This window comes from Epinephelus lanceolatus, chromosome 19 (assembly GCF_041903045.1).
Source record: "Epinephelus lanceolatus isolate andai-2023 chromosome 19, ASM4190304v1, whole genome shotgun sequence".
NCBI classification, from domain to species: Eukaryota; Metazoa; Chordata; class Actinopteri; order Perciformes; family Serranidae; genus Epinephelus; species Epinephelus lanceolatus.
Genome location: NC_135752.1, coordinates 33,873,811 through 33,901,034, shown reverse-complemented (window position 1 = coordinate 33,901,034; position 27,224 = coordinate 33,873,811). Strand labels below are relative to the sequence as shown.

General features: G+C 41.5%; 1 protein-coding gene across 1 annotated transcript in view; it reads left to right on the top strand.

Moving 5' to 3' along the window:
• The window catches only part of cntfr (ciliary neurotrophic factor receptor), a 357,541-nt gene that overhangs the window by 43,455 nt on the left and 286,862 nt on the right, over nt 1-27,224 (top strand). Inside the window, exon 2 of the mRNA XM_033647215.2 lies at nt 16,142-16,182. The gene's annotated coding sequence lies outside the window, so the exon portion shown is untranslated. The remainder of the gene's footprint in view (nt 1-16,141; nt 16,183-27,224) is intronic.

The window sequence follows — 27,224 nt, the reverse complement described above, 5'->3', positions numbered from 1 at the left end:
TTACCCTGCCAAGCTGCAGCCCTCAGTCCTTCCCTTTAGCCTTGTAAGACCATCTTAAATCAAGTGAGCTCAGTTTGTGGTCAGAGACGGTCTCAGAATGATTCACTGACAATCCACGGGGACAGGCAGCCAAAATCTGAGTGAACTGGAGTGGGTTAGATGACGACAACAGAAGTTGCGTTAGACTTTCTAGTTGTCTGTCACTTTGACGGACAGGGTCACGAAAAGTCTCTTATGAACTATTAATACCTGTCATTTAATTTTAATTTTTTAAATGTTAATAAGACATTTATGAAACTTTTATAGCATTAATTTTCATTTTTAATAATTATTGCACAGAACAAGCCAACAGATATTTCATTTAGAAGTGGATTGCCATTAGTTAGCATAAGCCAGGACACCTATAACAATGATGGAGGCAAATTTACATCTTAGTCAACTAAAGAGATAGAGTGCTTTCTTGCATGTTACTCAATGCATGAGTTGACATTGTGAATCAGACAACACACCGTAAATGTTATTATGAAAACTTTGACCATTGCATTAGTTTTTAGTGTCTCTCTTGCATGACATAGACTTTAGTGAAGATTGGATCTTCAAGCACTTAAAAAATGTACACAAATTTAAACTGAATTATGCAAACTGCAAATATTCCATTATCACACATCACATCATTGTCGCATTACACCCTTGTTTATAAGGGCAGTGTTTCCCATAGATTACAATCTCTGTTTGGCGGTAGCTGGCGGCAACAGTTTCCTTTCATTCAGAGGTTCTTGCAGGTCCGTCAGTGAAGTGCAGGCAAAACTGTTCTTTTTATCCTCAGCAGCAGTTTGTGGAGTTTTGAGTTGTGGGGCAGATCATTGATCGTTGGATCTGATCACAGCTGATTAGATTGATGGCTGAGAGGAGCAGCTGTTTGTGGGTAAAATCAAACTTTAGACCCAGCACACTGACGGTTAAGTTTCTCTTTCACTGCGCCTGCCCTTCTGCTGCTCCATCCATGCCCTCTGCCCGTGGAGCAAATAATAACTGAATGCTATATATATTCCAACAGCGCACCTAATGACTGGTCCAGCTCCAAAAATAGAAAATCTATGTGTTGCAGCAGATGTTTTAACAGTGGAAACCCTGAAGGGCATGGGGAGGAAAGATGAACAGAGACAACAACCATGCAAACTTTGGACACTCAGCTGCCGTGACTGTTGCAAAAGTACATAGTGTAGCCTCCTACTAATGTGACAGACAGACAACAAGGTCATGCACATGAGATTAATCAATAATTCAGGGTGCTTTCACACCTGCTCTGTTTGGTTCAGTTCAGTCGAACTCAAGTTTGTTTGCCCCCTAAGTGCGGTACGTTTGTGGTGAGAAGGTGTTCCGACCTGGATCTGAACCAACTGCAGTCACATGACACATTGTTTGGGTTGAACATGAGCATGTTACAGTCCTGGAGGATTATTAATGTGCACCTCCTCCTGTACTGCCTTAATATGCACATTCAGCACATCCAATGCATCAAAACACTGTTTTCTAGTTGGAGCCGCGCCTCGTTTTCAAACTGTATGGTTTGACTAAAATGAACAATGACAGCAATATAGTCCACGATGAGCAGCGCTAAAATCAACCTGTGTACTTGTCCCTCCATTGTGACATTAGAAAGTGTCACATTTATCTTGCAAGTGTACTCTTCTTCAACTTTTTTCCCACATAGAAATTCTGACCAATCAAGAGCAGCTTTCTCACACAAGGCATTTGATCTGGTGCGCTTGTAAATGCTGCCGTGAGAACATGAACCAACTCTAGGCAATTATACAACTTTGGAACAACATGAGTCCCTGATTCAGACCAAAGCAAGACAACTCTGGGTCTGAAAGCATCCTTAAAGTTATGGTCATTCGCCCACAGTGCTGTAATCTGTCCAAATCATTCAGATTTCCTGTCATTGTTTTGTGCTCATTTACTTGTCTCAACTGTCAACTTTTAAGAACAAGCTCTTGAACTATGCATCCCAGATCTAAAACGATAATGATGCAGCAGCATTTGTCTCACCTCCAATAACCAACTGCGAGATTTCCAGAACAATCGCCATGTTTTTTTTCCAAATTAAAAGAACACAAAGCAAAACCTATGAACAGCCCAGCCTTTATCATCCTAGAATCTGGCATATAATGGTGTTGATGTTTCAAAGGAGACCCATTCTCAATCATGCGGCTGGGTTAAAAGGCTGGTGTAATCATCTACATTTGGTCCATGCTCATTAATGATGCCCCTGACCCAAGCAAATGTCGGTTCGCCTTGCCAGATGAGCAAATTAAAAATGTGTTGGCCGGCTTTGCAGAACCACCTTCCTCATTCTCTTCCCTTTTGCTTTTTCAGTCGGTTTTGATCTGTAGACTCAGAGTTTTTGGTTTCTTTTTTGTGTGTGAATGGCCAAGTGAAAACAAAATAGTCATTCAGATTCAAATTTCCAGCCTCAGTTCATGGTCTATAGCACTTTAAATTTCCTATCTGCATCTCCCATGTTTAAATCCCTGGTAATCACATCAACACCTTAACTCGAATTCCCAGTCTTTCCAATTAACTTTCATTTCAAACCAAACGATCTTCGTCAAACCGTCTCAGTCTCCCACACTCCAAACAGAACAACATTTAGCCCTTCAGAGCCCTCCTAGTACCTCTCCCCTTCTCCATCTTCATCTCTCACCAAATATGACCATCACCATCTTTGTCAAACTGTCAGCTCCCCTCCCTCTTCCATCTATTAAATAAAGCCTTTCAATTCATTTTTACCTTCTATCACTCCTCCCTTTTCTCCCTCTGCCCTTGCATTCCCATCTGAAACCGAGTCAGACAGTTGTTATCAATCTGCCGGAGGAGAGCACACTATCTACATTTTCCCTTCTTACTTTCCTGCTTCGTTTTTGCCTCCTCATTCTTTCTTTCTCCCCCCCCTCGCCTTCCTCTCCATTCTCGCCTCCCCTCTGCTTTGCCTGCATTTACATCTCGTGGCGCAGAGGTGGACGGATGCGATGATGAGAGGAGTGAGTATCTCCTGAGCATCCCTCTGGGGGCTTCGCTCTCCTCTCTGTGTCCTTCTCGCTGGCTTGAGGGTTCATTATTTTTCTCTGTTTGCTATTCTGTGTTTGTGTCTCTCTTGGCTTTAAAGATGAAACCTTTTTTTATCACTTTTGACATTCTGAATTTCATTCTCTCCACTTGATTTGCAGGGAGAAATAGCTTTCAGACTTGGCACATTGTTGTCACAAAGATGCGGCTAATAGAAATCCCTTATCAGGATATATCAGACTTTTGCAAAAAGGCCTCATTTAATCATCACATATGAGCAAGAATAACTCTGAATACTAGTCAATAATAAGTTTTCTTTAAATGTTGGACGGAAAAAAACGTTTTTGAAGAGTCTTGTATTTTCTAAATGCTGGATAATCATGTTGAGGCATCTGATTTATGCACAGCGTGGCTCGTGATTTTGACAGAAACACAGTGTTACAGGGTAAAATAGAATATACCATGAATTTCCCGGTAACAAGCAGCGACAGCCTCTTTGACATTTACATTTTTCCCCCTGACTTTCTAAGCACAAGAATAGCTTCCTGATTCTACTTCTGATCTGTCGAACGCTGACATTAAGTGAACTCTTTCAGAGTCAGGGATGAAGTTTGGCTGGCGTATTTTAAGTTTTGCTTTTTTCTCAACACATTTTCCCTCGTGGGGATCAGATACTGGCGGCTGCTGGTTCATGGGCGCCCACGGTGACATCCTTGACTTACTTTCATATTTAAAATAAACACTTATCAGGCAGAACCAACCCAACGTTCTGTTTTGAGAACATCAGACTTCACCTTTTCCTGTCCTGTTATTTTCTAATTTCCCCTTGTACTAAAATTTAAACACAGTTTGAGCTCAAGATTTGATAGTTTTAATGTCACTCAGTTGTGAACAGAGGTGCATTTTGGGAATTATAAATAATGAGTAATAGCCTGCGGTCATCTTTTTCTGCACCGGTGTGAATTAGAAGGTTGTTCTCATTACACGATCGCCTAGGAAGACGTTAAAACGTCAGCCTTTTGCAGCTCTGTCTATTCTCGTTCTGTTATGGCACTTGATATCTTTAGTCTCTCCATTCTTGCTGCTGAAAATCATGAGTTAAGTGTGTGCGACAGCTTGCCTGCATTGTGTGCGTCTTGTGTGAGAATGACAGGTGATTGGGCGAGGCCTTTACCGATCCTTGACCTCTCCTCGCCGAACTCTGTGCAGTAGATCATCATGGACAGCCTCTTGATTTTTTCTCTGTGTGAGAAACCAAGCGAGGCTCATTGCAAATTAAGGCTTTTATTTACCCAAACTTCAAAAATCTATGCAAAACAAACCACTTTAACTTGAGCATGACCACAGTTTACCACCAGGACAAAGCAATGCGTCTCTTTGGAGCTATAAATCTATAAACCTGAGGTCCACAGCAGAAATTGAGCCACACTGGGAACACTGAGAACACAGAGATGGCTGACACAAAGGAACAAAAGGGGGGAACATTTACACTTGTTTGGCCAGAAAATGAAGTGCAGGGAAACGTACAATACATCACATAATACCAAAACAAAAGGAATGGCGTTAACATCAGCTTGAGATAGTTTCTCAGTTTAATCTAAAACATTACTTTGCTCAGCATTCTTTAAAAACACAAATGTTGCTGAATAACACACACTAGTCCATACCCATTGAGTGCACAGTTGCCCACGTACAGTTTCACATGGTGTGTGTTTGGGATACAGGTCATAGGAAATTGCAGATTAAATAGTCAACTGAACCCATTAAGAAGAGCAATGTATTCAGACAGAGTTTTTATAAATTTGATAGTACAATTGCTTTATTGAAAGTACAGTAGTACCATTGCCAGTAGTGAATGGTATCATTTGTCAAATGTGGGACAGACAGAATGACTGACTATCAGTTTCCGTGATTATGTACAGCATACCATGACTTAGTCATACCAATGCGATTGGTCGCATTTTAGCCATTTTTAAGCATTTTTCTGTTGTTATAGCGCCACCCAGTTGCCAATTAGAGTTAAATTTCTCCAGTCACCTTGAGGCATCCTGTTCTACATATCTACCAAGTTTAGTAAAAATCCATATGGCGGTTAGGCCTAGATAAGAAATGAGCTCTCTAGCGCCCCCATTTTGTTTGATGGGGTCAATAATGGAGGGGTCCCCTCAGATTATGTGTGGTCATATGCCTACAAAGTTGCGTGGTGATGGGTGAAACCCTTGAGATGTTATACACCTTTATGTGATGAGCCACGCCCTCCGCAATATTCATTGCCTTATAGAAGCTCAGTTTTAGTAAGTTTTCCAACTTTTGCCAAGAGGGAACTTTAGATATTGGTCCCTAGATTATGTTCACCCAGTTTCATGCAGATCGCTCAAACTTCCTAGGAAGAGATTGATTTGAAGTGTTTTTCAAAAAATTCAAAATGGCGGAAAATCTATATAACCAGAAGTTATGGGTTCTTGAGGCAAATTTGTTCCTCATGAGGAGAGGCATCTCTGTGCAAAGTTTCATGTCTCTATGACATACGGGGCATGAGATATGCCCATTCAAAGTTTGCAATTTCAATCAGTTGCTATAGCGCCCCCCTTTGGCCAATTGATGTAATATTGCTTCATTGGCATCCTCCCATGACCCTCTACCACTGTGCCAAATTTCACATGGTTTTCATCATTATATAAGAAGATTAAATTAGGGAATACATTTTGAACTCCCCTCTGAATCCTCATGAGTTGGTTCAGTCCAATTACCCCGCCTCTAGTATATAACTAAGTCAGTGCCAATGGTCTCTCTTTTGCTGCAGGGACGCCACATGAGGACACAGGTAGACATAAACTAATTCAACAAAATCATCTCAACTCACAACAAATGCTAAATAAAGTCAGCGTGATATGTTAGTGTGTGTGTTTAACTTGTCTGTGACTGCTGTGAGCACTGGCATCAATTCATGACAACACAGATGTAAAGTGAAGTGTTTGGGGGGGGGAGTTCAACTCAGCCTGCGAGCGACATGTAATTAGGCTTTCACACGTCTCTCTCACACACTCCCACACACACTAAACAAGGTTGTACATAACATGTAATTATTTATACAGTGTGATTTGGGGTGGGGGGGGGTGTAAGACAGGACTTCTAACTAACACCTACATCCTCAGTTTTTTTGCTGCTTCATATGAACATCACACTTCCTGAGTTGGCTATGAATGTTGCCACTTGAGATGAATTCTCAGTGTAGAGTATTGCATGTCACTGAATGTTTTTTTGAAATGACGTGGTTTTTGATTCAATGTGGCTGCGATCTATGTGCCAGAATAAATGTTGCGAGAAGGTCAAGAACGCTCTCTTTGCAGCTAAAAATTGGGACCATGACGTCCCATAAAGTACACTGCATTTGTACATTATTACGTAGTGGTTACGTCAAAGTTTGATGTTTCAACAAGGCTGTGGTAAATGTGTGGTTTTGTTTAGGCACGAAATTCACTTGGCTAAGGTTAGGAAAAGATCAAGTTTTGATTTACAGTGCCCAGTTTTGGTGGTCCAGTCTCATCTGGAAACACAGCAGTGTGTCAGTAAATAAAACAACTGCTTTCAGTGGCACTATCTGCAATGGAAAAACAATGATTGGTTGCTAAAATACACCCCAGAAAACACCTTAGCTTAAAAGTTGCTGAAAACACAGCAATGACTTGCTAAAAAACAACCGGTTTATGTTGTGTGTTGGTCTTTAAAAGTGGTCTGCAGCTTGGCAGATGCCATCCACCATCGCCACCACCTCCTGATGAAACAGTCAGCTTTTATACTGTGTCACATTGGAAACGTTGATACGATGCATAAGAAACTTACAATTTAGGAACTTGTTTCATATTATACCAAGAAAGGATGGCAGAGGAGATACTTGTGCATCAATGCAGCTGGGCTGGACAGCCACAAAAAGGTTCACAGGCTGAGACCAATGCAAAAAAAAATGTCAGTTTATTTAGGACATCCAGATATCCGGGTATCTCCTCTGCCACCCTTTCTTGGTTGTCCATTGCACCGATGCATCCGAGATAAACTTTTTCATTGCACTTGACTCAACAGCCATCTTATTTAAGCTTTTGTTGTGAAAAAAAAAAAAAAAGAATCAGTCGTTCCTCGTCCATTGCGGCTCTTCCAACACCAGTGACAGAAATAAAAACAAACACGACAGAAGTTCAGCTGACAACAACAGCGTCAGCGTCGCTTGTTGTTATATAAGGCACCTCTTTTGACGACTTTAAATCCAAAATGTCACCATATTGGTGCAGTTTAGGTTTCCTTGCCATGTCTCCTCTCATGACCCCAGAATACATGAACGCTGATGTAAACAACCAACGCGTGCACTGCTCTGCCCCTCCTGATTCCGTAAATGTGATCCCTTTATGTTGACGACACCGGCCTTGGCTTACAGCCGGTCAGACACTAGTGGCTCCATTAGTCAGTTTATAAACAGAATATTACATTGTCATATTTACTAATGCAATACATGTTGGATTTAGCAGGGTAACGCCGTCAGCATGGGTTGCATAAAATCAAAGATCGGACACCGGATCAAAACCAGAAATCGACCCAACTCTGGTACAAATGTGATGTTTCTGTGGTTTGCAGAAATGTCCTTTCCTCTGTGGATTTTAATCTTCTACCCAGCACATTAATATAAATCTGTATTTAACCTTATTTTTAGATCATTTTATTTTTGTCCGTCCTCCTAACTATACCAATTACCAGTGCAAGATTTCTACATCTATAAAAATGTTGAAATGAAATAGTAACTTCAATGAGACGACATAATTAAAGCCACATCAGTCACTGCACAGGTTGTAGCACTGTCAGCAAGGCAAACCGTCAAATGTACGCAAAGCACACATGTCCATAAACACACCGTCAACACATTACATACTCACTTTATGGTGCATTTACATAAGAAACTAAGCAGTGCCACTTTAAGCTGTATACAAGCTGCTTTACTGGCTGCATGACAGTCACATATGAATACATGCTCGCACATACACACACTTCTCTTCTCCTGTCTATATTCACTTCACCGTCCACTTCTCTTTATGTAGCAGAATATGGCTGTGCTAAACCACCCCTGTTTATTTTCCCTCTCCCGTTCGTCCCCTCTGTTTTCATTACATTACAGTATGACAGAGACCCCCACCCATTACATTAGTATAGGCTGCAGAGAGAACAGGATCTGAGATAAAGCATCTGCTGCAGTGATGTCAGATGACAGTTATGAAGCAGATTATGAGGCTTATAGTCTGAACTCTCTGCCTCCAGTTTGCTCTCTTAACCTCTGACTTCCTAACTGCGCAATTTCTCATGTCTTTTTTTCCTGCTGGCGTCTCTGCTGTGTTCGTTTTTCCACCTTGTTGTCTCTTTTCTTTTTTAGATTGTTGTTGTGATGATACAGATGCTGCTTTCGCCCTCATCTAGATGGTATTTTAAGGCGTACTGAACTAACTAAATGGGGTGAAAACAGGGCTAATTATATTCCGCATCTATGGTCTTTAGCCAAAACAGTTCCTTATCGAAGCTTTGCCCCTTTAATTTTTCCTGTTTGCTGACATTTTCCCTCGAATTAACCTGATTTCCATCTCACCTTTCCCTGCCCCTGTGTAGCATCTCTCCACTTTGTCCTCATTGTTCTCCTTTAGATGTCAGCATCATTACCACGCCACAACATTCTCTTTGATCTTGCTGAAGACAGAGGTGAGACATACAAACAAAACTGCACTTTTACAAAAAAAATTAATCATGAATTATTAATTCCAGACTTCCTCGCTCCCATTAAGTTCATGCTGTGCTGTGATGCGTGTAATTTATTTTCTCGAACTTTCACATGGTTGGTATAAACGCACGCTGCAAATAAACTGTCAGATCAGCCTGTTGTCAGTGGGTTTACCCCTCACTATGCCCTTAGTTAAATTCTCCCTCTCTCCATGCTCTTTTAGCCTTCATCTTCTTAACCTGATCCCCTTGCTTGCTAATAATAGCACCGGCTTTCACAGAACAGGCAGGGAAACAGAGCAGAAGGGGAGTATTGGGGCACTGTTGGCTGGATTGTCATTGGATTTTGTGCAATGTGCAGTTTAGTGACTCCAATGACTCCTTTTTGCCCATTGATTAATAGTAGCATCTCTGCTAGGGTAACCTTTTAATTTCCTGTCTTTATTTTTCGGTTGTTAATGCAAGGTGACATTTGCTCATTCCTTGGCTGTCCTAGATTTTAGAAGTAAATTTGTGAAAATTTGAAAAATGAATCACATTGCAGATACACTATATTTCTGTGAGGAAACATTTTCGTCAGACTAGAGGTGGACGATGTGTTGTAGGGCTGCCTCCGAATAGTCAACCAAACGTTAGTCGACCAGAAAAGTCATTAGTCATTAGATTTCATTGCAGGAAAAAAAAAGACAAACGTAGAACTCTATTAGGAGCTACGCCTTGTCAAAATAAATCCAAACCTATATGACTGAACCATGTTGGAATTTAATTTGAAAGCAGCAGTCAGACAGGAGTCAGGTTAATTTCCAGGGCTGGTACCTGCGGTTATTCCACAGGCTAGTTAATAACATGTCGGGCAGGAAATCCAAAGTGTGGGATCATTTTGAGAAGGTGAAGGACGAACCCAAGGTGATATGTAAACTCATCTTCATTGGTTGACTACAAACATGACGTATCATCTGAAACATGGAAGTAGCTACATGCTCATTAGCCCACAGCGTCATTAACAGGCGGCTCGCTCAGTGTGTGACGTGCACTTGTAGATAAAATATAGGCCTATATTAATGAAGGTTCATTAGTACGGTTTTGTATTTATCAACTAGTCGACTAATGGCCATTAACGAAGACTGTTGGTTGACTTGGAAAATTCTTCAGCCCTAGCTTTGTACATATCCAATACATTAGAAGTGGGTCTTTTCATCTGGAAGTGGTTCAGTTTCAAAAGGGATATATGGAGTGTGTAAGACCTGAATTCAAAATAAAAGCAACCATCCACATTCATTCAATAGGTCAATCAATATGTCAATAGTAAATAATGAACTAAATAAATAAATACAATAAATAAAAAAAAATATATTAACAAATAAAACAAAATGAAAACATATTAAATAATAAATTAAATTAATAGCTTATTGACATCAATTTTGATGATTAAACTGATAATTAAAACAAAAAACAATAGAATCAATACTACTGTCTGCAAACTGCATTTCAGAGGAAAACTGAATTTCAAATGTGTGAATAATTAGTCATAAGATTTATTATTATAATAAAGACCACATTTCCAAAGACTGATCTGACTTCAGGATGACAGTACACCACCTGAGAGCGTCATTGAAAAACTTCCTGTCTCCACAGACCAATACCACTTCAAAATAATATCCGACCACCACAGAGAGACACTTCAAAATTTAAGGACATCCTAATGTGGAATTTCAAAATTAAGGCCCTTTAAAATGTCATGTGTAAATATGAATGTTTCTAAATTCAAATTAGTTTTATAGAAAGAACACAGTGTTATGGTAGCAGGCTTTAAAGGGTTAAATTAAACAGGATATTTTAGAGAAAATACAGAAATATAAAGATAGATATCACATATCACAGTATAGTCTCAAGATACCATTTATAATCCATATCACCCAGCCCTGTGTCAGACCTTAATCATGATATATTAAACCATACGAGTCCTTGAGATAGAAGAAGTTAGTGAGAGACGATGTGCAACATGCGTCATGTTACAGGAAAGCGAAGACTATCATTTGACCTTGTTCTTAAAATCTTGTTATGTGCTGAAGTGACAGACTAACAGAAACTGACAAATGAACAAATGCAATCCCAGCTTTTGGCTGGTGGCGGCTGTGAACCCCCCCCCCCCCCCCCCCCCCCCCCCCGTTTTTTTTTCTGTAATCCGTTATCCCCGCAAAGAAATCACAACGCTGCGAAGACATCTGTTTGCAAAGTGCATTATGTATGGCTAGTAGACATGGCCGACTGCCATGTCTGTCAGTGTTACTGAGCAAGCTCGATAACAAGAACAGTAGGATATAGTCATTTAAAAAAAAAAAAAAAAAATCCTCTAACCAGCATTTAGTCGGTGTAAAATGGAAAATGTAAAAGTAATCCAGCGTTTGACACAAGACCACATTAACAGTTTCCATTTGCATTTCAAATTAAAGTCCCCCCAGGTTGTTTGGTTTATAAGTTGGTCCGAGATCAGAAAGATGGAAATGCGGGATTTGAGTCAAACGTGGCGTGACTTGGCTTAACACTTCCGCCAAAATTTAAAAATCATTTTGAGTAATTTTCCTCAACCCAGTCTCCAAAGGAATGTGGACGTAGACCAACTTCCCTGGCACCAAGGAAAGTTTGCAATTTGCGAGCGTCTGGCTCATGCAGTGAATTTGTAATCCTGACTGTCAGGCCAATATGTTCTGTTTTTTTAAAGATTATTTTTAAGGATTTTTATTGCCTTTATTAGAGTCAGCTGGAGAGTGACAGGAAAGGGGGGAAGAGAGGGGTTGACAGGCAGCAAAGGGCCGCGGCTCGGATTCGGAGCGTGTGCGTCCTTTAAATCATGATGTACAGCCATGATTTTTAAGACTTTACCACTGCAGTGAGCACCCACCCACGCTGCCATGTTATAGCTCTCATATTGAATATTATTAGTTAGTTTTAAAAAGACACATGCTGAGTGTAATTATCTCTGAGAGTCTTCTCTCACTGTTTGCAGCCACATCTTATCTAATTTAATCCTCCCTCTGAATGAGCGACTGTATATTTAGCACTCTTACCCTTTTTGGTCCTTTTTTCTTTCACTCTCCGCATAAATAATTTTAGCATGGCCTGCTAATATTGTCAAGCGCCCTATTTGGAGCTGCGCGGAGGCCTGTGGGATTTGTTTTTGCTGATTTGCTCAGTTTTGTTTTGGTGTGTTTTTTTTTGTTTAGTGTTATTATTTGTGTTCTTAGCTGGTGTGAAATCCCGTCGTGTCATCTGGAGAGTTGAAGAACTGCTGAATTGGAAAAGTACAGCTGGTGTCAAGGTCTGGAAGAAGGAGAAAAGGAGAGAAATGTGTGTGTGTGTGTGTGTGTGTGTACATGACTGTGAGTGTAAGGCAAAGTAAAAGAAAGAGCAAGGGAGACTGAGACAAGGAGAGCAGCAGATAGAGGAGGAACAAACAAGAAGAGGGAGAGCGGGAGAGTCTAAGAGGTGATGTTTCACATGATAGCACGTTCTGCAATGTTGCTGCACGACAGCATCAGCAAATCTCTCCCACCTTCAGCTTTTTTTTTTTTTTTTCATTTTCTCTCCTCCAGCCAAGCAGGCAGGCAGGCAGCCTCTAGAGAAACCGAGATGGGCTGCCTTGACTCTACATAAAAACAGCAACAACACAGAAAACAAGCAAAATCCCTAACTGTGATACCGAGGTCAGATTTATGTGTGGTAGTAAATGTAAAGAGACGTGATATCTGAAATGTATTTTTACTGAACTCAAACACCATAGGATGAAGCGAGGAGGCAGAAACTTTTTTGCAGTTGGCGCGAGAGCGCCAAGTGAATCCCGGCCAAAACAGGATTACTAAGAAATTGATTGCTGTGATTATAACAGGATTTACACCAAAAGGCCATAACATGTGTTTCCTGCTCATCTATATTAAGGGAAACTATTTCTATGCTTTCTGGCTTTTAATGCTCTCGCTGTAGTTAATGCATGGGGATGAGTTGTCTGCTGGTGCGCTAATCATCACTTTTAAGCCCAGAGTACATAATCGTTATCTTGTTGGCTCTTGACTGAAACCTTTGGAGGGCCAGAGAGCCATTTCTGCTTCCAGATAAATTCAGGGAATGTCTTACCACCACAAATAATTAGAAGATGAATACTGTCGTTATTTTTAATGAAGATCACAAAATTTATATATTAAAAAACGAATAAGTTAAAATTGTGTCTGTACTCCTGCCTTGTACTACCACTCACTTAACTGCTGTGTCTTTATATTTTCATTGGTTAACGTTAGAATTTTCCAAGGAATCACAGCAATGACCACTGGCTGTTTGTTTTACGTGTGCTGGTTCTTTACAACCTGAATATTTTGAGCTATAGGGAAGTGAAACCCCAATGTATATACTTGTATTCTCACGCTTGTTGTTGTGGTTAAGAGCTTTGGCTGGGTCTGAAAATGTAGACCTGAACCTACATGAACCCAAACAGTTTCTGTACAAGCCGAAACCACGGCAGCAGTTTTGAGCCCGATAGAAAACCTATATTGACCTAACTATGAAGGATGCAATTAATGTAAATGGTAAATGTTCAGGGAAGAAAATCTGTGATTTCATAATGATTTCTAAATTTCTTTAAAGTTCCCTGGGAAGAAGGAGAAAGACTTTATTCTTCAGATTTGACAAACTTTTGACGAACGTCCACTTCATCTGCCATACCCTTGACTAAAGGTCTCAAAGTTCCACAAGGCCACCAACTGATCACTCACCATTTTACCTATAATAAGTTACTTTTATTTATATAAATATATATATATTAAAACATTTATTACAAGCACAGGGGTGACGTGTCTCCTTGCACAACTTCCCCTTCTTCTCTTCCTTCTGATATCTCAACCGTTTGTCGTCAGCTCTGCGTCTCGAACACAACAGCTTCAGCAGAACGACTGCGCCCTGTGTTGCATCTCTGTCCTTGAGTGTGCGCAGCGGTCCACAGCTATGTAGCGCAGAGACAATGATCACCATATCTCCCACTTTTGGGGAGGCAGAAGAAAATACTGCCAATGAATTCGTCTTCGTCTTGTTTTCGGACCCCCTCTTGCATGATCAATCTGTCTCCCCTAGTTTTCCACTGTACTGCTCCCTTGTTCCATCACTCTCCCTGTCTCTCTATCCCCACCCCCCACACCTTGATTCAGTCCAGACAACTCCCGCCATTTACCCATGAGAAATGCAAGAGTTTCATTATACGAAAGAGAAAAAAAGGCACAAAAAACCCAGGTAAATTGGTGAGAACGTGACCTGATTCAAGTCTGGGGGGATAATCAGGCTCGGGCAGAGAAGCAAAGCTCTGCTGTGGTGCATTTATAGTAGAGCTGTGTATTGGCAAGGATTTGGCGATAGAATACGTATCAGGGGTTACGATTCAATATATTGCAATATATTGCAACACTGTGGGCTAAGTGAGGCCATATATGTTAATTTTATTTTATTTAATTTAAAGAAAATTGTCATATCATTTAAAAAATACAGGCTACTTTGTTAATGCATTCAGAACAGTGAGATCTATATTTATTATTTGTCATATTTCGTGTAACATTCAACATCATCTGAGCAATGGAATTAACATTTTCCTTTATCAGTGAATAGAATAACATTGCTTGTAGGATTTTTTAGGTAAAAAAGTTAAGAAAATCTAACCTGGAAATCCAGATGCCCCGCCCCTAGCAAATTCCAAATTGCACTGCACAGAAATCTGGCCCCAACGAGCAGAGCCCGTTGAATCGCCTATTGGACCAATCAGATCATTTGTTGGGCGGACGTAACATGATGACGACAGCGTTGCGCCGTAGGAGTCGGAAAGTAAACAGCCAAGATGGCAGCTGCCGAAGGACCGCATCCATTCAGTTTAGCTTTGGAAGAAACACTAAGCCAACTACACTTATCTTTTTCCTTGAGAGAGGAACAGAAGACTGCCCTAGAAGCCTTCGCTTCCAGGAAGGACGTTTTTGCTGTCTTGCCGACGGGATACGGCAAAAGCATAATATATCAGTTAGCCCCACTGGTCGGCAAACAAATGGGGCTTAGTGCAATGAATACGTCACCTTGTTTTTTGTTCTGATTGGCCATCATGCTATCCAATTGCGTGCAGCAGCATTTAATATGCCTCAGTTAGTGCTGCCCCTTGGGTAGGAAGGGTGTATTGGTGAGGGCCAGACTCACAATCTTTCTAGATTTGAGTCTGGATTTCCAGGCTAAAGAAAATCTAGGAAATGTTAAAAAAGTGTTTTTAGAGAATTGATACCGTATCAAAAAACATGATATGGCGATACTGAAGTGCATCGATATTTCCTTCAACTCCTAATTTAAGTCATTAACTCATTATAAAAGTTGACTCGATTACACTCAACATTTCAATGTCATATTAAAGTTGATTCACTTTCAAAGCTTCAAAGTCCAATTTCGCACCCCAGCTTTTTTTTTCCCCTGTTATACATATCCCATTGTATTCTCTTCCATTCTCTGGTAGTGAAACTCCAATTTTTTGCAGCTTTTTATATTCAACACTAGACCACTTCATCAGGAGCGTGACGTGCCTGCGGTAACAGCCGTTTTACAGCACAGCAGATTTTGGCTGATGTGCGTGGCACGCTAAGTTACCATGAAGCAGAGCTGTGCGTTGTTTTTTTTTTGTTTTTTTTTGTGCACATGTACGTATGAGTGTGTAGAAGGCAGCGTGAGGAGCGTGTAATAGGCTCACCTGTCCCTGGCAGCAGACTGATGGGCAGGTGGGGAGAATGGAAACCAGATGGAAAAGAGGCAGCGATGGAGGAAGGGAATGCACAGAGTAGATAAGGCTGCGCTATAGACTGCCTGTGGGGTGCCCATACGTTCAGAATTAGACTTCCCTGATTAAATAAACACCATTACTGACTGAAGAAATAGGTGGGATGGAGATAGGAGGAGGAAGGAAATAATTGAGGGAATGTCGCTGGGAGGTTGGATGACATGGAAAAGCAGGAATGGGGAGAAATTCAGGAGGAAATCTCTTTGCAGCATGTTGCCATTCACATTATTCATCCAATTTAACAATCCCTTGAGGGGGGTTTGAGTTTCGTAGTGTTTTTTAAGGTGTATTATCCTGCTAATTCAAATCTTGTTGCCAGTAAAGTTGAATTTTCCAATGTGTTTAAAAGACGGAGAAGACATGCCAGGCGCTCTCCTCAATATCAGCATAGATGAGCTTTCTTTAAGGGTTGCAACCAGATGTCTATAAACTCAAATCTGGTGACGTATTGACTAACTCTTTGTTGTTGTTTTTTGACAGGGTGAAGAGGAGGATCGTGCCGACGTTTGGTCCTGTCCAAGGTAAGTTCTGTGAATCTGCAACAGATGTTTTTGCTGCAACGCAAACACGCTGCAGCTCAATTGTTTTCCTGCTTTTCTGTCTCGTCGAATTTAGATTTCATGCGCTACTTCTGTTATTTGTGCTGAGTAAGTTTCACAAGCCAGGGGTGCGTGAAACTCATTTCATTTCCCGTATAAATTGACATAAACGTTGCTCTCGCTCTTTGTTTTCCCGCTCAACCGTGTAAGCAGTGAATCTGCATCACCTTGTGAGTGTGTTCTACCATCACCATCACCATTGCCATCACATCTCGATCTCCCCTCGCGCCACTTTGAAGATGACGGCTTTCAGCCCTTGAGCACGCTGTACGAGATCAGATCAACAATAGGAGCCACATGTGTGAAAAGCCGCAGGAGTACTGCGAACCTGTTTAGCATATGTGAGAACAAGGCCGGCTGTATATGAGATTAAAGCACGGAATCAGTCGCTAAGATTCCCAATTAAATGCTTGATGCGTTTGAGTCCAAGAATATTGTTGGAAAACTCACAAGTTCTGATTCAACAAGTGATCCCAGCAGCTGTTCTCAAACCCCCATGATGAGAACCTCTGGCCTGCCAGTGTGGTGGTCTCCGCTTCTCTGTCAGTTGCATGTCTTTGGCTGTATCTGGTTGCCGTGGTGACATGCACGTGTCAGCAGTAGGATGTGTGATGTGTGTTTGTGTGTGCGTGGTGGCGGGGCGTTGAAAGGACTCTGCAGAGGCGGATAGAGTTCCTCTGTCCAGAAATGCCAGCGACGCACACATATACAAGTCCGACAGGGAAACGTACACAAGTCGCACAGGCACACACACACACACACACATACTCGTACAAGAAATACGCAGACGGGGTGGACACACACGTAGACAGACATCCAGATTCCATGAAGGCCACTGCCATGCATTCATGCTGACAGCTCAGGACTATAAGGTTACATACAGGGAAGTCCATGCCTGCCGCAATGCTTTGAACACTAATAGTATGTATACACACTCAGAGACCTGACGCTAAAGTTTAATGCCACTCATTTAAATCAATAAAACTAGTCTGCATATGATAGATTTATTTTTAGACATGAATGACAGAATGATGATATTTGCATACAGAATAAGCGAATGCAGATTGTTGCTCACTCAGCAGCTGCACCACAGGAACTGGAGGTTAAGTTCTTTGCTTAAGGGCAGTTTGACTATCGTCGACGAGCATTACTCATTTGCTTTCCCCAGCCCATGCTGGTCCGGGGATTTGTACCGAGGACACGAGCCTGCAGAGGCTCCAGGCTACTGCTGACAACCAGGTGTAATGCACTGTAATTACTGCACAGTTCTGTTTTCACCAGAACTGTAATTGAGTTCGAGTTCAAGAATTTATCCCCCCCCATCGGGACGTTTGGCTCGCAGCAAGGCATATGTCATGTTGCATAATCACAATAAACAAAGAAGTGAGATTCAGATACACAAGACACCTTAAATGAATTGGAAAGAGGGAGGACTCAGGAGACTGAGACTCAGGAGAGTAGTTCCCTCTGTCTGTTACAGGTAAGGATGTTGATGGGATTGGTGATGATAGGTTTTCTCCTTGAGGACTGCAGGAATTTAGTTTGCTTTGAGTGGGGTTGTGTTGAGTTTTGAGGGCATCAAAGAAAGTGCAGCCACCTGATGTTCACGTTGACCTTAAGTCCCTCTGCGTCGTTCTCTTCATCCTTGTGTAGCACTCAACAATATGCTTGAACATTGTTAGATATTTTTGATGGTTTTGATTTATAAAAGTAATATTTTAAAAGATTTTCATTTCATTAAATGTCTGTTAAAGGTCGAGTGTGCAAGGTTTGGGAGGATGAATGGGCAGATATGGAATATAATATCATCAGTGCGCTGTCTTTTGTGTATAATCACCTGAAAATAAGAATTGTTGTGTTTTCGTTTGCCATTTACATCTATAATGGAAGCAGGTCATCATCCACAGAGTCCACCATGTTGCACTGTATGTATCTACAGTAGCCCAGGACAGACAAGTCAAACAATGGTTCCAGATAGGGCCATTCATGTTTTCATGTTTTCGTGTCTTGGCGTTGGCCACAGTTATAAGCCTCTATGTCTGAAAAAAACACTGATTTTCTTTCAACATAAAACTGCTTTATTCAGCATTTTTACTGCTGTAAATCACCAGGTCTGTTTGTTTTGTAGAGGAAGAGACCTCTGCCGATATTTCGGCTCCTGAACTTCAGGTGCCGGCTGCCCAAAGCACCTTAAGTGAAGTTTTTCCTTTCAGTCCAAGTTAAGGTTTCCTTTGCACAAAACATCCTCAAGTCTTCTCCTAAAGGTTCCCCTAAGTTTTTCTCCTTATCTCGACCTTATACTTGAAGAATTGCTTAAAGTTTGTTAAACCTTTGCAAAGAGGACCTTAGCCAACAAATTAAGGAAAAAAACTTGAGGTACCTCTGACCGCATCTTAACGGCAACATGGCTAAATATATGGTGATAAATTAGGCACCCTGAGAAGAACCTGATGGACACCCTGATGACGAGCAATTGATTTTGCACAGTAAATTTGACTGGAGGTCTTCAAGCTCTGACACACGTAATGATTGCTCTGCGGTTTTATGCAACAGGATCTTTCCAATCAGTTACTGGCAAGTTATTTCATGTACACAAAACAACGGTGTGTTGCGTCATTCACTGGGTTTCAAGCGCCCTTACCTGTTTGCTGAACATCCTGCTTAAGTTCCCGTCCAAACAGGAATTGCAATTTCCTCCCTCAGATCAAATTTACTTTGCAATTTGTTCGTCTTGTTAAATGCCTCTAGAAGTATGGTCATTTTCTTCCTCACACCAATTTGGTTTTCATGTCCTCTTCTGCCATTCTTTTTACTTTGTGAGAGGATACTTAGTTGTGACAACAGGTAGTAAAAGGCTATCTCAAGCACATGTTAAAGCAAACAAATGGTTCTCCATGAAAATCTCTTACAGTGCAGTAATTGCCGTAACGCCTTTCTTTGACTAAGTAAACCTTTTAAGAGATTCTGTGCAACACCTTTAGGTAATTTCCTCAGCTAAGGAAATACTAAACCTTAAGAGTCATATTTAAGGAGCAAACTTAATGTGCTTTGTGCAGCCGACCCCTGGATCTTAAGTTATTAGAGAAAAAAGTAGTGATCGTGTCAAACAGCATTCGAGAAACACAAACCAAGAAACTGCTTTTTACCGGTTTTGATCGCCTGGTCTGTGTTTTGGAGAGAAAAAGACAAATAACAGCAAAGAAAGTTGAAGGAATTCTAACCGGGAGACGTTTCAGCTGGTTGCAGTTTGCAGTCCTCACCACTAGATGCCACTAAAGCCTACACAGTGCTTCTTTACGTCACTATCTATCATCAAATGAGGCAACACAATTGTGATTGAGCCAATGGCCCACTGATGAAAGCTCTTGCATCTGCAGTGTTATGAACGTGGTGTCTGTGGCGAAAATCAGAGGCGGCGAACAGTCATTAATAATCTGCTCTCACACAAACCGAAACATACACCCCCACCACACACACACACACACACACACTTATCGTCTATGCTGTGGTAACCCTTTCATCTCACCAGCTGCAAGGCTCATAAAATGTACTGATATAAATCAATTCAACAGCCTCGTTTCAAGTGCTAAAGTCTGCCAACAAACACGCTGCAATTATCGCCACGGGTTCCGCCAAAGCCAACGAAACCGAGATCTCCGAGATTGTAACTCTAACATGTCAAGCCAAAGGGTGTGAGCAAAGTGAGAAGAATTTGCGAGGTTCACAACTGCAACGAGAATCAGAAGGACAACATTTTAGGTTTCATGATTTTGCTGGAATTGTTGACAACACTGTTTGCCAGAGAAACACAATTATATTGAGCCTTTAAAGGGCGCTATTAATTCAGCCAGAGGCAAGGGTATGCAAAGTAATATGTTTCCTCCAGATGAGATGGTCCAGTAAAAATATTAACACAATGGAGGGCATGACCTTTTTAAAGTTGAAATGTCAGGCTCTCCACCACCCCCACGCCTCCCATCATATTATGCATCATGGTCTGGCACTAATATATTCTGGAACAAATACAACTCCATTTTGTTTCACCTGTTTTGATGTGTCTGCAGCTGCACTTTTTTGCTTGAGCTGCAGAGATATTGTGATGTATTGTAGATGATTGTCTTGCAATATATCGTGTGTCACGCAGTCGACTGTGTATTGATACTGCTGTGGGCAAGCATATTGGTGGTACTGTGTGGTGAGTTACCCTATATCTCTATTTATTGGAGCATTACTCTTCGGTCTTTGGATTTGATGTCAGATTCTGCGAGGTGGTGGCGAGACAATAAACTGCCAGCGAAGTCTGCATAAAGAGCTGGGCTTCTTGACATATTTCCCATTGAATGCATTTAATTTGATATTTTTAAATGTGCCACAAAGCTAAGTGGTTTTGCAGCTCCGAACTCAACAAATCTAGTCTCCTCACACAGCCTACTCTACTCTCATTCGACAGTAGAAGTCTGGGTGACTAACTGAAATGACCAGTGCACACATACACATTTAACCCCAGGTCTTATTCATGGTGCATTCAAAGGCAGAATTCATGGTGCATTCTGTGAAGTGGTGTACATGTGAGATGGTCCGTGAAGATGGCAACCTTTCTTTCATCTTCCTCTCTCACTGTTTGTGACGCATGCAGGTCGGCACATTGCTTAGAATACACCACCGTGTCATCTACACTTGTACAAGCGCATGGCTGCCAGTGTGTGTGTGTGTGTGTGTGTGTGTGTGTGTGTGTGTGTGTGTGTGGGGTCGTCGGTAATGTGAGACTGTGTGTTTTGATCCTTCGGGGTCGCCTTGTCGCCAGAATCACCTTTACACACACACACTCACTCTCTTGCTCTCTGTCCCACACAGCACACACTTTGTTATTTTAGATCATATCAACATTGATTCGTCCACAATGTACCCTCTACCGGTGCCTGATTTATTCTGCCAATGCAGTTTGGTGCAAATTGACTTTGAAATTGACTTTCAGTTTTTACAATATGACAAGTTGTTTTCTGTCCTTTTCTCTGTGTGTGTATGTGTGTGCTTGTTTGCGTTAGTCATTCTAGCCTCCGGTTTCTCTTTTTTTCTGCCGACAAGTGTGTATGTGTTATCACTGTTGGTGTGTGTGTCACTGAAGAGCCTTGTCTGCACTAATGGATGCAATATCACCTGAGGGCTCACCCATATTCACTCATTATGTCAAACGTCAGGATGTTTGTTTTTGTGGTTTTGTTCCTTTTTGCAATAACTAATTTGTTTTTTCCATTTTTCCTACAGCAGCTCTTGATAGAGTTAAGTTATAATAAGACACAGAGATGCTGCTGAGATCTCTTGTTTTTTAGTTTTTAACATAGCCCACTTTTGGGGTGAGTATAGTTAATAAGTTGTTTATCTCAGAATTATTTTAAAAGGATAGTTCAGACTATTTGAAGGAGGGTTGCATTGTGTTCTTATCCATAGAAAGTATACTGAAGTATATATAACAGGAAACAGCTGTTTGCTGGAATTAGCGAGCAGCTAGTAGCAAGAGGGAATCGCAAACCTGACACACAGTGTAAAGATGAGCAACTGGGGAGACAAGGAATTGCGCGCCCTCCTTGTCCTCGCAAACGAAGAGGCCATTAACCATCAGATGACGGGGACGGTGAAGGACAGGCCGACTTGTGCAAGAATCACCGAAGGACTGACCAGCCGCGGCTTCCCTCCACGTCACTGTTTACGTCACACGCTGAGCTACAGGTTTTGTTACTTGCTCACGCCCCCCATTGCCCCGAAAAAGGCGCATTCTGTATAAACAAAAGTAGGTAGGCGGCATTTTGCTGCACTCCCTGATTTTGCTTTTATACTGCCAATGCTGAAAAAAGACTGATTGGACTTTCCTGCACATTTGCACAACTCCTGTTTGAAAAGGGCTACTGACTATGGATAAGTACCTCAAACAACCCCCCCTTCAAAAACTCTGAACTACCCCCAAAACATCATTATAATTTTTTGTCTTTAATTAATAAGAATTTAAAGGGATGGGCTCAAACACAGCTTTGCCATTTTTTTCTTTAACACCATTGCAGCTTTGTATTTCTGAAAAACAATAGCATGTGCTGTTCCAGAGGCAGGATGGACTTTCAGCCATAGTCTGGACCAAGGCAAGGCAACAGTAGGAGTATCAGTGGTAACCATCTCTGACCTAGCTTTGCTGACACAGGAGCAATAAGGCAAGGGATAATACAACACCAGTGTTGTCCCGACTGTGCAGACAAGGCCTCATTTTACTCTCTCTGGCTGTCTCTTGCATGATCCCAGGCATTGTTGACAGTCCAGATGTAGCTATGCACATTGACAAGGCAATATAAAGATCAGCGCCTGTTGCCATCTCTCTGACCTAGAATTGCTGACAAGGGATAAGCCAAGGAATTGTATTAACCCAGCCATGTCCTGATCATGCTGACAAGACGTTATTCTCAAGCCCTGTTGCTGCTGCTGCTAGACAGCTCTGAAGACATCGCAGGCTAACGCTACTGAGAGCAGTATGTCTGCTCTGTAAGATACCGCTGCTGACAAGCCAGTGTACTGCGGTCTTAAGCACTGTTGTCCAGGGAATAGTAAGGCAAGGAATAGAATTAAGGCTGGCTATATCGACTATACGTGTTGACAAGGCACAAGTGAGGGCTGCGCTGGCGTGCCCGGCCTTGCCTCTCTGACAAGACACTGGATGCTCGGTGACAAGCTGCTTGCTATTCCACACCCATGTTAGCATGGCTAGGGTCACACTGACATCTGCAGTCTGGGGAAACTTGAGCCTATCTTTCCAGCAAACATTGTGAGCTTGTGCATGTGTGCCCATTGATGGGGATTAGCGAAGATGTGTGAGCCCGGCTCCCCGGGATGGCCCTGGTTGCTGCTGGAGGTCAATGCATGTGCACTCTAATGTCCATGAGTGTTTGTGTGAGTTTGTGAGTGTGTGTGTGTATTTGTCAGGCTGTGGGGGGTTAGGCCTGGATTGCAATGACAATGGAGAGGAATTTAAATGAGAGAAAAAAGGGGGATCAGGGACATTTGCAAGGAGGATGGAAGAGGCTTTGGCACCATTGTTATTCTTCCTCTTTGTCATTCTGCCTCTCTATCTCTCTATTACAAATCCTTCACTCTCTGGCTCTCCTCACTCTTGGCTGCTACATTTGTCACTAAAGTCACTCTGTCTCTCTGGATTTTATCCCAACTTATCCCTATCTCTGTTTTCTTTCTGTCTGTCCTTCCACACTTGTTATTGTGTCTTTCTTCCTCTCTTGCTTTCAAGAATGAAAAGTGCTTCACACCATGCCAGGTTGGGAAGTCCTGAGCAACTTTTGTGCCCCTGACCCTTACTGAAGATCTGGGACATTGAGTATCGGACAGTATTCAACCAGTTACTAATCACTTCATAATACAGCTGCACTGGCTGCCACTAACTATCAGTGTGTTAGCATAGACTGTATATCAGAAGTGGACATAGCCACTGAGTCTGAAAAGTGAAGGCAATGTGGAAGTGTCTTAAACCAGCAGTCTTTCTAATGGCCAGCAGGGGGTGACTCCACTGGTTGGAAAAAGAAGCCCAACTGTGTGTACATATCAATGAGAAAATGACCTTATTTCACCTCAGTAAACATTTTCTAAATTAGTTTATGGTCTAAGTTTCAAGTCTTCTTCAGTACAGCATGCTGTTCAGTTTGTAAATTATGATCCCATTTAGAACAAATGGGACAGTAAAGCCGGGTGTAGCTACCTTGTGAATGATAAGTTGCCACCACAATGGAGTCCTCAGGTTCTCAGTCCGGGCCATCCCATGTTCCTCGACAGCTCCACCCTCTCATCCAAATAAGGTCACGTCTGGCTCTGAAAAAACAAAATGGTGACGGCCAAAATGTCGAACTCAAGGCTTTAAAACGGTAATCAACAAACCGCTGGGTGCCATAACAGTGGCTATATCCACTTCTTGTACACTTGCACACTTCTTGATGGCCCAAAATCATTTCTTCCTTCTACTCCTACCTTTTATTTTTGAGTGCTATCTTGCATTTCACACTGGAGTCACGAGGGGTAGTGATTGAAATCTTCCCCTTTGAAATGGGTCAGCTGTTCAAGATCTTGATATGTCACTGTTAGTCCTTGATGCTGGCATTTATGTAAACAGACATGACAGTGTTGCCGGACATTGCGAATACACTGTCGCCTGCTGTGGTTATTTCTTGTGGGAGCTATAGGCATTCTTTAGCAGCTGTCAGGATGCTTGGATTTATCTTCAAGTTAAGTTTCATGCTATCGATTGTTTTTAAACAAGTTATCAAATAAAGAAAAAAAGTTATGCTTCCTTACCTGACCACTAGCAATGCTCTGTAGGCTATCGTTAGCATCTTGTGTTCCTACCCTTCCAGTTGGCACTAATATTAGAGGAGCGGTAGTTCCAAGTGCTATATCGTACGCAACTGAACTTGCTTGAGTTTCTGGAAGACATTTCACCTCTCATCTAAGAGGCCTTTTCAGTCCTAGAACGGAAGAAGTCTCTTGGACGAGAGGAGAAACATCTTTAAAAGCTCAAACAAGGTTAGTTGCTGACAATATAGCACTTAGAAATACCATGACCTGGATGACTGAGAATCTTCACCAACATAGAGGTGCAGAAAGAGGTGCAGCAACTTTGTTGCTAGATTTAGTTAAATTTTGGGCGTTATATATCAAAGGAGGAATGCAGCATGGAAATATGAGAAATTGCAGGACTGTCATGCACAAAATCAACAATAACATTAATGTTAACATTAGCTGGCTAGCTACTTTGCTAATTAGCGGCCAAGACTTTGGCATACTAGCAATATAAATTCTGCTTGTTATAAAGAAAAGGAACATTTTAAATGTTTTATTAACAAAGAAAATGTGGGCAGCGCGGGAATAAGCATTGTTGCCTCACAGCAAGAGGGTTCTTGGTTTGCACCCGGGTGAGGAGTTTGCATGTTCTCCCTGTGTCAGAGTGGGTTTCCTCCAGGTGCTCCAGCTTCCTCGCACAGTCCAAAGACGTGCAGGTTAATTGGTGACTCTAAATTGTCCATAGGTGTGAATGTGAGTGTGAATGGTTGTCTGTCTCTATGTGTCAGCCCTGTGATAGTCTGGTGACCTGTCCAGGGTGTACCCTGCCTCTCACCCAGTGTCAGTTGGCTCCAGGCAAGGCTTTCTCGCCCTAATACTTTGCCTTACCCCGAAATCCCAACAAGCCACGGCACACCTTTTCCTAGACCTGAACACAGTTGAGTAGAGGCAAAGATTGGCCATGTGTGTTGGAGGACACACATTTAACAAACAATATAAATCATATTCATAAGACAGCTTTGAAGTTGTTGGTAGTTGTATATTACTCCTTCTGTTGCTTTAATGTATTTCTAATGCTGTGTCTGTAATCAAAATGTTAGAGAGTTTTTATTTTGTGTCTAATTTCCTGCGTCTCTTTTAATGCCTCCATTCAGTGTCACTTAACTATCTCTCATCAGAAGTCTGTTTTGTTTTTTCCCATCTTCCTGTGACTTGCCGTCTCTCTGTCTGTCTTTGTCTGTCTCTCTGTCACTCCCCTTTGTCTCTCATTTTATTACCTCAGCAGTCTGTGGTCAAATGTAGTCCAGTTGCTAATATAACCACTCTCAAAACAGGCTCATTGATTTTAATCTCTCTCTGTCTCTGTCTCCCTGTCATACACACACACACACACACACACACACACACACATGCATACACACTTTCTCTCCCCATGTCTGTTTGTCTGCCCCCCAACCCCTTTGCTCTGTAGCGGCTCTAATTGCGATCAATTAGGAAACTTCAGAAGGCTGAAATAGGAGCTGTGACAAGGGGCATCCGCTGAGCTGGCAGGGAGAGAGGGAGGGGGAGAGACGGGGGGAAAAAGGAAGAGAGACAGAGAGAAGTGGAGGAGGAGAGGGAAAAATGGTGACATCGGAGTGGAGAGATGATGGGAGGGGCAGGAGAGAGAAGTCCAAGTTGGTGTCGAGAGATGAGCTAATGGTAATGGCGTGATTGATGTGGCCACGGCAGCTGAAAGTCACATCGTTTTTCATGCCAGGTATCGATTCCCGACAACCTCTTGTTAGCTTTGGGGCGCAGTGGATGGGGCATGGCACTAACATCGCCATGGTGAGGAGTTGTATTCCCATCTGAAATGTATGCAGTTGCTCTGCTGAAAGGTGCTTGAACAAAAGCATCATACTCTAAATTCTGAGCATGCCAGCTGGAAAAAGAGACGGACCTGCAAACTGATTTCAGGGGGCAGTTGCTTTGTAACATGAGCAGAGATTTTATTTTAGTTTTATATATATCACTTTTATTTTTATTTTATCTATTTTGTTTATTAATTCTGCTTGTTTCTTTTCTGTTGCCTACTGCATTCATCACCTTTTTATTTTTTTATTTTATTTTATTTTTTCGCCTTTGGACAAATAAAATCTGTTTAGAACAATCCTCGTTTATTAGAGTAACTTAGAGGACAGTCCTAAAAAATGGAGGACAACAACATGGTAATACTTATTATATTCATAACTTATCTTAACCCTTTGAAACCTGGAGCAACATCACTTTCTTGTGCTGCTTTCAGACACCTTTTGCAAGTATTTAAACCTTTGAACGCTGAGCAAATTGGTACGATTTCTTTCTCCATATTTTATTTTAAAAATAAATAAATAAAAAATAAATAAATAAAAAGACTCGGGAAAACTATATAATTATTAATTTAATTTCATTTAATTTTAATTTTAATTAAAAAAAAAATTAAAATTAAAAGGACTCAGGAAAACTATATAATTATTACAGTTTAAAATTATATTACAGAATTCTTAGAATTTTTAAGCACTCGTTTCAGGTTTATTTTATTTCCTTGTTTGTTTTTTACTTTCTTTTTTTAACTAATTTTATTGTCTTTAATTTTCTGTTTTCTCTGATTTCTTGCTATT